Source organism: Betta splendens, chromosome 8 (assembly GCF_900634795.4).
Source record: "Betta splendens chromosome 8, fBetSpl5.4, whole genome shotgun sequence".
In the NCBI taxonomy this organism is placed as follows: domain Eukaryota; kingdom Metazoa; phylum Chordata; class Actinopteri; order Anabantiformes; family Osphronemidae; genus Betta; species Betta splendens.
Genome location: NC_040888.2, coordinates 13406455 through 13419110, shown reverse-complemented (window position 1 = coordinate 13419110; position 12656 = coordinate 13406455).

Sequence of the window (12656 nt, the reverse complement as noted above, 5' to 3'; positions counted from 1 at the left end):
TTGTGCACAATATAGGTTTGTCTGGCCAGACTAGAAGACTATAGGAAACAAAACAGACTATAGAGAAAACAAAACAGACTGTAGAAAAAACAAAACCAGACCATAGGAAGACTGAGACTGACTGAAACAGACTATTAATGACTATTAAAGGGAAGACGACTATTAGAGAGAAGTAATAATAATTACTGTACGTACCAGACTATTAAAGAAAAACCTATTCTTTCACTGTCTTGTGCAACATCTGACAGCAAGACACCGTAACATTCATTTTTGCTTTCAAACTTATGCCCAGTTTAAATTTTTAGGAAGAGATCTTGTGTAGTTTAGGTATTTGATTGATTTCCACTCCAGACGGAGTGCAGGTTACGTCTACAGACATTCTAAATAATCCCTCTTTTGTTGGTGTTAACTTCAGCTCAGCTGTGCTCTTATCATTGGCTGCTGAGGGGGGGCTGTAACTGAGGCCCTCACACAGGCTGCATCACAGCTTGTTTATGATTTCACACACACACACAAACTGACCTCAACTTCCCTCTTTTGGGATGAACACAGGTCTGCGCTTGCGATTTTTTTTACTAACGAACAAAAAAGATTTTTGATGTTTATTCTACAGTTCCACACGTCCCTCTGTGAAAACATGATGGAGACAGACGCAGGACGTGGGTCCTTTCGTGAACAGATGTCAACGGGGTGGAGACTGGTGAACGACTTCTGACCCCATGTGACGTATTCACCTACTTTGCATAGTTTTAGAAAACTTATTTTTATTCTGCCTGTTATGTGCAGCAAACAGTGAACTTGGTACCTCCACATTCTAATGACACACTACATGCTTTTGTTTTTATTTTGATTTTTCAGAGGACGCTCTGACCCAACACTCAGCCTTACAGGAAGCCCTGCTTCCCTGTGGCTCACACACAGACATGATGTAGGTTCGATCAGAGGATGTGAACCAGTGGTCATCGCACCTAAATCTGACCACAGACCATGTAAACAACAACACCCTCTTAAAGGAAGCCATAGATGGTGTTACTGCAGACACCACTAAGCTACTGAATCATTGGATGCTACAGGCCACAAAGAGAGCCTGTTTAAATTACGCTTTGTTCAGACAAAGGTTATTTTTCTGGGTCATTGTAATTACAGCTGATGGCAAATCCATCTCACCCAACTGAGTTAAAGCAATTTGAAACCTGCCTAAACCGTGCACGTAAAAACAGCTGATGTTTTTTCTAGGTCTTTGTTCTTATTGTAGGACCTTCAGTCCTAACTTTACCTTCTCTGAGGTCCCACTCAGGGTTCTGATGCAGACATCTTCATCGTCCACTTCTTGTCTCACGTGGACGTCTGAGGCTGAACAACGTTCACTGACCTCATGCTTGCTCTTCAGACTCCTACTTTGGGTCTTCCTGATCTGACCCTATGCGACCTTTCACTCAAACAGTGGATGAGAAATCAGGTTGTACGACTTCTGTTCTTTTGTCCTCATACTGTGTCTTTGATTCTTTTGAAAAACATCACATCTTTCCACAGCCAGATGGCTTAGATACAACACCACCTTGCTCAACATGCTGAAAATTACTATCAAGAGTCCGTCGTGAAGTCTGGCTCTTTGCTAAGACACTACTCTGCTCAGGCTGCAGAGTTGATCACATTGACTGAAGCTAGTAAACGAGCAGAAGGAGAGTCTGTTACCATCTACATGGACTCCACAGACGCTCTGTGGAAGCATAGGAAGCTTTTTTGAAGTCTAATTGCAAACCTATCTCACATCATGATTAGGTTCTGCTTTGCTGGACGCTGTCCTGCTGCCTACAGCTAATGCTGTTTTTACATCATCAGTGACGACTTTGTTTCTGCCGACATGCAGCTGCAGACGCTGCTGCGAAGGACGACAACCCCTCCCTCTCCTGATCCTCGTTTCCTCTCCTCATCCTTGTTCCCTCTCTCCAACTCTCTCTATCCTTTCCTTCCTTTCTTCCTCTCTCCCTGTGCTTTAAACATTTTCTACCTCACAGGAACGCAGACTCTGGCTGACGAATGGTTCCACCTGTAGCCATGGAGTCTGGTTTGGGCCTGATGACACGCCGTGCCGCCCAAACACCTTTTCCCCATAATTCAGATCTCCCAACAGGTGAAAGCAGGCGACAGGACCATTACACCATCCAACCAGGGCACTGGGTGATCGTTAAGGAGTTCAGGAGGAAGCACTGGGACTCCAAACGGTGGCGAGGCCACTTCCAGGTCCTTCTGACGACCCACACGGCTGTAAAGATCGCAGAGAGAGCGACTTGGATCCACTCCACTGCAAGAAGGTCCCGGATCCAACAGACGACCCTCCATCTACATCTACACCACACAAGAAAACCACCACTGACAAAAAGAATTGAGAAGGACGACCCTCGCTGTGCTCACACACGCACTGAGGCGAGGCTGCGTTGACCGTTCAGCTAAAGGTGTGAGCCAAGCGCCGCCTGAAGCTGCGCCGGTGAATCACACTATCAGACCATACATCTACACACACGTTCCTGAGAAAACACACACACGAGCAGCCTTGAGTTGCCGACGCTGGACGACGTGTAGACTCTTCACATCACGGGAGTGACAGTGACTCAGACGACATTGGGAGGAAACCTGGCGGTGATAACGAATCCCAAGTGTCTCTGTGATCAGCTGATCACAACCTGAAGAACCCCAACGAGCAATCAATACTTCAACACACAGGTTGGAAACAATCTAACGCTACTGTTCAACAGGACGAAGCAGATTGTTACAAGACATCAATTGTAACCTCGTTGCGTTAGACATTTTATGTTACTCTGATTATTGCCTTGATCATATGATGTTTTCATGTAACTTTGCACACTACTTTTGAATGAGAAAATTTCACATAATTCACAACACTGAGTTTAAATATCCTAAAGTTGACTTGGTGTTTAATTTGCTCACAATCACTTTATTCACTGCTACAATTAGTTCTATCCTTCATCTACAGATGAAAGACAACACAAGCGGAAATATGCATCATCATTCTGGTTAAATCCCTGAATCTCGTATTCGCTCTAGGCCCAAATGTACAATTAAAGATCCGAAAGCATGAAATCTATCTGAAGATTATATGATAACCTATGGCTATCATACATTAATTGTCTTTATTACATTACAATTGAATGGCCGTAGACACGTTGTTAGCAGAGAAAAGAGGCGTTTGTGTTATGTTTGGAGAGGCATGTTGTACTTACATCCTGAATAACACTGATTCTAATGGTATTGTGGCGAAGGCGCTACACGGCCTTCAGAATCTCAGCTAACTCTGGTATAGGTTCTTCCTCTTGGAATTGGCTAGACGAAATGTCTGGAAAATGGAAATCTGTCCTCATGTCCACAGCTGTTTCCTTTATCATTGAGATGGCTGTGATTCTCTTGTTTGGTTTTTGCGTTATCCCACTGGTTAAAGGTCTCATCATGCGTGCGACCTCAGCAACACTCTCGTATCAAATGACACAATGAACTATGTTCAAAAACCCCAACTCTAATTCACGTAGTGACTTTGACGATGGCTATCTGATCACAAAATATAATCTGGTACAAATATGATTATGGACTTATTTTCTTCACATGCTCATACAGAGGTTATTCTTGTTTAACTACCCACCAAAACAGCTCCCAACCTTTTATCCCTAAGTTACTTGCATTTTTATGTGAAGGTGTATTTTTGAATTTTGACTTAATACACTTACTGTTTCATTTGTAAGGGTTGTTACTACAAAATGCAATGTTTGAAAAAATTTATTATTTTAGTGTTTGATTAATGTGTAATCAAAAGGGGGGAATGTAATGGAAAAATTTTGCCTTGTGCTGTTTCTTATCCAACACACTCGTCATGTGCTGGTTAGGTGCAATACTGAACATTCTTACACAAACAAATAATCTCTTGTGCCCTGACGTACATCAAGTCTAAACATCTGATGCTCCATTTGACTGACTAATAATTTCTGATATATGTTTGTCTTTTACACCCGGACTCTGGCTCCATCCTATCTGACTCCCCACCAGACCCAAGGCTGTTAAAGCAAATGCATCTTGTCTTGGAAGCTCGGTGTTCCTTCCTTTGGATAACAAGACATGACGATGCAGAAGTGAGAAAGCAAACATTCTCACTCACAGCGAGATAAGGTGGCGCAAACAATTCCATTGCTGCAGAGAGACATTCCACCAGAGCCAGAGAAAGGGGTTAAAAGGCAGAAGCAACTTGAGGATCGTGGGCTCTTTGCATCACACCTTCGTGGTGTGTGCACTGATCTCCCCAGCTGGTTTTTGGTTTGTTGATGTGCACGATCAACATCCATGCTTTTTATTTGCTTTCCCCATTATTTTTATTTTCTGTATTATTTCAATAAATTGCACAAAAGGACAACTCTCTCTCATCTACTTCTTTATGGAAAATTTCCACCACAGTGCTTCAGGGCTTTTTTTCTGAGATCAGAGGTTGACCAGTTTTCCAAAGACAAGGACCAACCTCTTCACGAGCTGAGTGATCCTCTCAAGTTGGCAGATCTGGCGTTTGCAAGAAAGCACCACCAAAGCTACAAGACAATGACTACTCGTACCGCAGCTTAACAAACACATGATTTAGTTTATTAATTAACCTGGTGAGGTAATATGTACTGTACTTTACAGCATATTGCCCTTGGTGAAAAAAGTTTGGACACCCCTGGTCTACAGTACCATTTGACGTCATACAGGATTTATGAATGCTTGATTGCATGAAAACATTTCGGTTTAGATTAAGTAAGGTATGTAAGTCAATGAAAATTCTCAGTCATTCAGGTGAAATAGTCTCTTGGCTGAGTCATGTCAAATGGATTTCTTCTTTTCCATGGAAACATTTTACCACCAATCCAGGTGGCTTCTATGGAAACCTGAGGAATGTTGGCTGAAGGCCACATATTTATCCTTCAGTAAGTTTCCCCTCCCACCTGTAAAAGATGGGCTCATTATGTGAACAAAGAGGCTGGAGGTAGTGAGTACATGTAGGTGTAAACTGCCAATTAATGTAACTCCTCCACCGTTACAGGGTCAAGTGTGTTTCTTTCATGGACTTCTTTGCAACAGACGAAAGGGCAGCATGATAAAAATTGGACAAGGTTTGAGTCTGAGGCCTCCTCCTCTGCTGACGGAGGAAGCGTTATTTTGTACATGTAGCGTTTTGCTCACCCTGCGCTCAAACCACTTTTCCTGTCTCTCCATACTGTATGGATCAAACTGCTATTTTCTGTTTGAGTTTGTCAGGACTAAGGAGGTGACGGACCCACATGCACGGTTCAAAATAAGGATTTATTAGGCAAAGACAGGGTCAGTTCCAGGCGAGGTCGTACCCAGGAAAGCGCAGCATCAGTACACAGAGGATCAGGCAATCTCAGGTCCAAAGACAGGCAAGGTTCAATAACATGTAAGCACAGCAGAGGCACAGATAGGGAACAGGTGTTCTCAGGTCAGACAGTCAGGTACGATACCGGGTTTTCTCAGCAAAGGTACAGGCACGGAACAGACGGGAAGTCACGAGGTTCAAAAAACAAGGGATCAGGATCAAGGTACGCGACAATTTGGCAGTTTGCTTAGGTGAGTACTGTTGCTTTTATACAGGTGCGTGATTGCTGATAACGGGCAGGTGTGTGTAATGAGAACCGGAAGTAGCAGTGACATGGCTGTGATGTGAGCAGAGCAGGAAGTCCTTTCAAAATAAAACAGGAAACTGACCAAACTGTGACAGAGGGAAACATTTACACCAAGGTTATCCTCCCCAGATACTTCACTCACTTATTACAGTGTTGAAGCTTTTTCACTTTTCTGACCTTTTTGAACCCTTTAACCCAATAATGTCAACCAGTCAGTCAACAGTTAGTGTCAGTTGGAGAGGTGGAATGAGACATGTCTCTAACTCTGGTGCACAGCGAATGTCATCATTCAAATACTGGACAACCCATTGAACCTACAGTACGCATCAGCCAAATCTTTCATATCGTTTTTAATACAGTTAGCCACTAAGTATCAGGTGGAGCATTTGACAGCAAAGTGAGTAAATTGGGAGCTTTATTTTGAAAAATCCTCTATACTCTCCTCTATTCTTGGTTTGTAATTATGTAAGTATGTAATGTATTTAATTGTAAATGTTTGGATGAGTTTCAAAGTATTAAGGTGTACAGCAAAGTGAACTCACAGATTCAGAAGCCTCTGGCTTTTTGGCTTTTGATAAAGTCTATCAATAAAGTTCAAAAGTCTGATAGAGTGCGCTGTCTTAGTGGCTCTGTTTTGGCCCCAGCCTTCCTTGGCCGTTCAGGTGGATTCTGTCCCAACACTGACTTTGCACAAGTCCATACCTCCCTCATTGGAAGCATTTCACAGTATTTCCAAAGGAGTTTTTCCATAGTTTCCTAATCCACATTGAGGCCGCACAGTAAATTGACGCTGTTAACCCCCCCCCCCATAAATTTATAATTGCTCTAAAATAGTTTGATTTAGTTCTGATCCTACGATCCATTGTTTCCAATCCCATGAACAAAGTGATTTATTATTATATTCAGTTGTTTATTTATATATGTTGTCAGTCCTGTATCTTCGGGCCTAATTCATCAGCATCAGTTATGGTACTTACACAGCCTTAAATATATTTAACCAAATATAGACTCTAAGCCCACATGTTAGAATTTCAAAACTGTCGTAACATTTAAGTAAATTTTTAGAGGTCAATAGGCCATGTAATTTTTTAACAACAGAAACAACATCCCACAAAGCAGTTAGTTATATACAGCGGTGCAAGCACATGCAGTCTCTTCACACTGCCTCTCTCTCCCTCCTAATACTTTAAAATCCCCACACAAATCCTTTTCTAGAAACAGCCAAATCAGAATTTAATAATAGGAATAAATCCTCAGATTTTTGCAATCTTACCAATTTAGCAACTGCCCACACCGCCCTGAACAAAGAATTGTCATGTAAAAGCAAAGCGTGCTTACCTTGTGGCCACGTTTGACAAACGTCATGTGTCCAGGGTCAGCCAATGTCTGGTCTCAGACTTGACAACTTGTCACCTGCTGAGTGACGCTAATTTGTGGTCCCAGACTGAAATAGACAAACTCAAACCCCCACTGCTTTAACGTTTACACAAATACTCTTAGATTTTTTACAAGTGATGACATAATATTATCAACAAGGAAGAGTGAAAAAGAGAGGACCTGGTCTCCTGCAGGAGAAGTGTCAGCCTGAGAACCCTGTGGTCCCAGATATGAGTCACCTACCGATCCGTGGGGCTCTACCCTTTTCTGGTTAAGGCATGGGCTTATAGACCCTCAAACTATGTCAGCTAAACATTTGGTTCCATCCTAACTTCTGGCCTGATATCAGTGGTCAACAATAATGATCAGAAGTTTCCTGGAGCCTATCCCACACATTCCTTTGATAACAATTTTGCCAAAATACAAAGGTTATAGTCATTCCGCATTGTTATCATTACGAGAAGAAGAACTTCTAAAAACTTCTAAGAAAAAGATCTTCTGTGGCCTGGTAGCGTACGTATGTATGTATGTATGTATGTATGTATGTATGTATGTATGTATGTATGTATGTATGTATGTATGTATGTATGTATGTATGTATGTATGTATGTATGTATTTATAAACCCTTATACCCTTATTAGTGCTACAGTGGGGAAATTTGTTCTCTGCCCCTGCAGACCTATATATACCGCAAGACTTGTATACGGGTGGTCCCCGGTTCGAATCCCCGTTAGGGCAAATAAGCATCCAGTGTGGGTCCTTGGGCAAGACCCTTCAAGCTACCGCCTACCTCATATCATGAGAGACAATGAACCACATGAGATACCGGCTCAGCCGTCGCCCGGTCTAACAAGGTCTGCGTCAGGTGTTGGGGAACCAGAGCACCTTGACGAGAAATGGGCTACTGGAACAAGAAAGAAATGGCTAAGATGCGAGAACAGAGAACTGTTGGAATGCTATTACTCAAGTAACCCTAGTCAGAGGGGTTACATGAATAGAATGTGTGGCGAATGGGAACAGAGAAACCCACATTCAAGACTGACTGCGAAGCAACTAGTAGCTCAGTGTTCCAACATCCACAAACGGCAACCGCTATCACAACTTGAGATTGAAGAGATACGACTGACCTGAAAGATAAGATCATTGCGAGATTAAACAGGCAACCCCGAACCCCACTACAACGGCTAAGTGAAGTACCATCAGAAAGTCTCATGGAAGATGTGAATGCAGCATTGAGAGTGATCCCTACCACAACAATCACAGAAACCAATGAGCTGATATACGCTTCAGCATCAGTGATCCTAGAGGTGCTTGGCTATAAGAGCAACCATGGGAGCCATGAGAAACAATACCCACCATGGAAACGAAGGTTGGAGGCAAAAATCAAGGCAGCTCGGAGGGAAGTAAGCCAAATGACAGAGGCCCAGAGAGGTGCAATGAAAAGACCGATGCCCAAGAGGTAAAGCCGGATGACCATACCTGAAGCACTCGAAACTGCCAAGCAAAGGCTACAAGCCTTGGCCAGCCGCCTAAAGAGATACACCAGAGATAACGAAGCCAGACGAATAAACCGGCTGTTCGCAACACAACCTGCGAAAGTGTACTCTCAATGGCAGGGTAATAACAGCAGAGCAGACTCACCAAGGCTGGAAACTGAACAGTACTGGAAAGGGATATGGGAGAGGGAGGCATCACACAACAGAGATGCACAGTGGCTGGTGGATCTGAGGGAAGACCACAGCAACCTCCCTGAACAGAATCCAGTGACTATCACAGTGGCAGACATCCAACATAGAGTCTCAGGTATGAAAAACTGGACAGCACCTGGCCCTGACATGATCCACGCCTACTGGCTAAAGAAGCTCACTGCAATCCATGAGCGCCTGGCAGCACAAATGAACCAGCTGCTAAGGGATGGGACTCACCCTGAATGGCTAACCGAAGGGCGAACGATCCTGATAATGAAGGATCCCTCAAAGGGTGCAGTCCCATCCAACTACCAGCCAATAACCTGCCTCTCCACAACATGGAAGCTCATGTCAGGCATCATCGCAGCTAAGATAAGTGGGCACATACATGAGCGAAGCACAGAAGGGCATTAGTAAGGATACCAGAGGAGCCAAACACCAACTCCTGGTAGACAGAACAGTTGCCCAAGACTGCAGAGTGCGACACACCAACCTGTGCACAGCCTGGATCGACTACAAGAAAGCCTATGACTCAATGCCACACACATGGATCACTGAATGCTTGGAGCTGTACAACATCAACAGAACTCTAAGGGCCTTAATTGCAAACTCAATGAGGTTGTGGAAAACCACACTTGAAGCCAATGGGAAGCCACTTGCCCAAGTATCCATCAAATGTGGCATATACCAAGGAGATGCACTGTCCTCACTGCTGTTCTGCATAGGTCTGAACCCCCTCAGCCAAATAATAAACAAGACTGGCAATGGATACCGACTCAGGAACGGGGCCACCATAAGTGACCTCCTCTACATGGATGACATCAAGCTGTACGCCAAGAGTGAGCGAGACATCGACTCACTGATCCACACCACCAGGATCTACAGCTACAGCTCTACATCAGGATGTCATTCGGGCTCGAGAAATGTGGGAGGATGGTGACAAAGGGAGGCAAGGTCATCCACACAGAAGGGGTCTCACTCCCAGAAGGAACAATAGCAGACATTGAGGACAGTTACAAGTACCTTGGAATACCACAGGCAAACGGCAACCTTGAACAGGCAACAAGGAATGCAGCAACAGCCAAATACCTCCAACGAGTAAGGCAAGTCCTAAGAAGCCAGCTCAATGGCAAGAACAAATCCCAGGCAATAAACAGCTACGCCCTGCCAGTGATCAGATACCCTGTGGGAATAATAAGGTGGCCAAAGGAAGAAATACAGACCACAGATGTTAAGACACGAAAGCTCCTCACCATGCATGGAGGGTTCCACCCCAAATCCAGCACCCTGAGACTGTACGCTAGCCGCAAGGAAGGAGGCCGAGGACTAGTGAGCGTGAGAGCCACTATCCAGGATGAAACATCCAAGATCCATAAGTACATCAAGGAGAAGGCCCCGACAGATGACGTGCTGAGTGAATGTCTTAGGCAGTGGAGAACAGAGGATGAGATGCTGGAAGAGGGACCATCATGGGAGGACAAGCCCTTACACGGGATGTACCACCGGAACATAACTGAAGTGGCTGATCTCAACAAATCCTACCAATGGCTTGAAAGGGCTGGGCTAAAGGACAGCGCAGAGGCACTCATCCTGGCCGCACAGGAGCAGGCCCTGAGCACCAGAGCCATAGAGGCCCAGATCTACCACACCAGACAAGACCCAAGGTGTAGACTGTGCAAAGAGGCCCCTGAGACAGTCCAGCACATAACTGCAGGGTGTAAGATGCTGGCAGGCAAAGCATACATGGAACGCCATAACCAAGTGGCTGGCATAGTATACAGGAACATCTGTGCAGAGTATGGACTGGAAACCCCAAGGTCAAAGTGGGAAACACCTCCCAAGGTGGTAGAGAACGAGCGAGCCAAGATCCTGTGGGACTTCCAGATACAGACAGACAGAATGGTAATGGTGAACCAACCAGACATTGTGGTGGTGGACAAAGAACAGAGGAAAGCCGTAGTGGTGGATGTGGCAATACCAAGCGATGGCAACATCAGGAAAAAGGAACATGAGAAACTAGAGAAATACGAAGGGCTCAGAGAAGAACTGGAGAAGGCTTGGAAGGTGAAGGCCACAGTGGTGCCTGTGGTGATTGGAGCACTGGGGGCAGTGACCCCCAAATATATATATATATATATATATATATATATATATATATATATATATACACATTTGGCCATTGAATATTAACACTATGCGTATCCTATCCTCCAGGAGCTGTGCCAGCAGAATTGTCAAGATGCTCTTCTCTCTCTTAACCAATTACTCTTCTGCTCTTAAACTGCCTTCCACAGGTTAAAGAGGAGGTTGTGTTTGTTGCTGTGCATGTGGTTCTTTTATCTGATTTCTACAGAGACAAAAAGCAAAATATAGATACAACCCTTACCCTAACTTTGGTAGGATGGTTTATGCTATTTATGCCATCAGCTCTCAGGTTACAGCTGGTGCACCAGTCCAGTGGGAACAGAGGATGAGCAGCGGAAGTGTGCTGGATTCCCTGCAAGGTCTTAAAGGCCACAAGCAAACTGGGCCAACTGGGTCGTGAGCAGAAAGGCTGGTCGTCAGATAGGGTTTACAGGACAATGCAGGGGGTGCAGTGCCGCTGGCTTCCAGTACAACAATGATGGACGAAGGAGGAGCTGATGGAGATAGGCTTCAGTCCCTCCCCCGTGATCCCGCATTGGACTAAGAGGTAGAAAATGGATGGATGGATTGTGGGGTTTTTGTATGTACTTGTTTACACGCAGCAACTTTCCTTCATCATGTTGATGTTATGTTCATGTCTATTTAATGTAATGCAGGATTTCCTAACCTTTCACCTTAAGTTTTGATAAACATTGTCCTTGAGGAGGGAATTTGGTATATTTGTTTACCATATTATAAAATCGTTATCAAAGGAATGTGTGGGATGGGCTCCAGAAAACCTCTGATTAAACACTTATTGTTGACCACTGATATCAGGCCAGAAGTTAGGATGGAACCAGATGTTTAGCTTGGTCTATAAGCTCATGCCTTAAACTGAGAAGGGTAGAGCTCCACGGATCGGTAGATGACTCGTATCTGGGACCATAGGGTTCTCAGGCTGACACTTCTGTTGTGTTGTTTCTTCTTTCTTCTACGCGAGGCCATCATCGTGTGTCACAGCTCATGTCATCTAGTCACTGTTTCTGTTCATTTCCGGTTTTATTTTGTTTTGCCTGCATTGTGTATGAAATCTGCCTACCTGACCACGAACACATTAAACTACCGTTTTACTCAAGCCACGCTGTGAATTTGGGTCCTTCTTCCTGGAGTTCGTGACAGTGTTGTTGACAGCATGTTGCTCTTCTGATATTATGGTTTCTGGTCCTTTGAACCAAGTCTCTGTGTGAGTGTGTTGGTGCGTTCAAAGTTTCCAAAAATCCTTTTGAGCTTTTCTAAAACACTGCCCGTGCAGGTGCCCTGGGTCTCAGGCTGTTGTCCTGTTTGTAGCCCATATGGGGTACCTTCAGGTCTTAAGGGCTGCTTTTAAATGGCTGCCTTTATCTTTTCTTGGCGTATGTGTATGTGATAAGTACTTAGTGTAAGGAAGCGTGGTTTAATGGAAGGTGGGAAAAGTCTGATGGGTTCTAGGTGGAGACCATTGAAGGATGAAGATATAACAACAACAAGGAGGTGCTTATACTGACTAACACGTGACACACATCAATAATTTCATGGAGCTAGAAGGTTTGAAAGCTGCAGTGGTTAAGTAGTACCATAATCCAGCAAAACATAGTTAAACACAACTATGCATACACATAATCTTGAATGCTAAACCATACATGTTTCATCCCTTCATACCCCAAATAAGAGTCCACATGTTTTAGACTGTACTCGTTCAGTTCAAACAGTTCAGCCTTTTTGGGTTAGAGTGCTCCGTACTTTTATTAT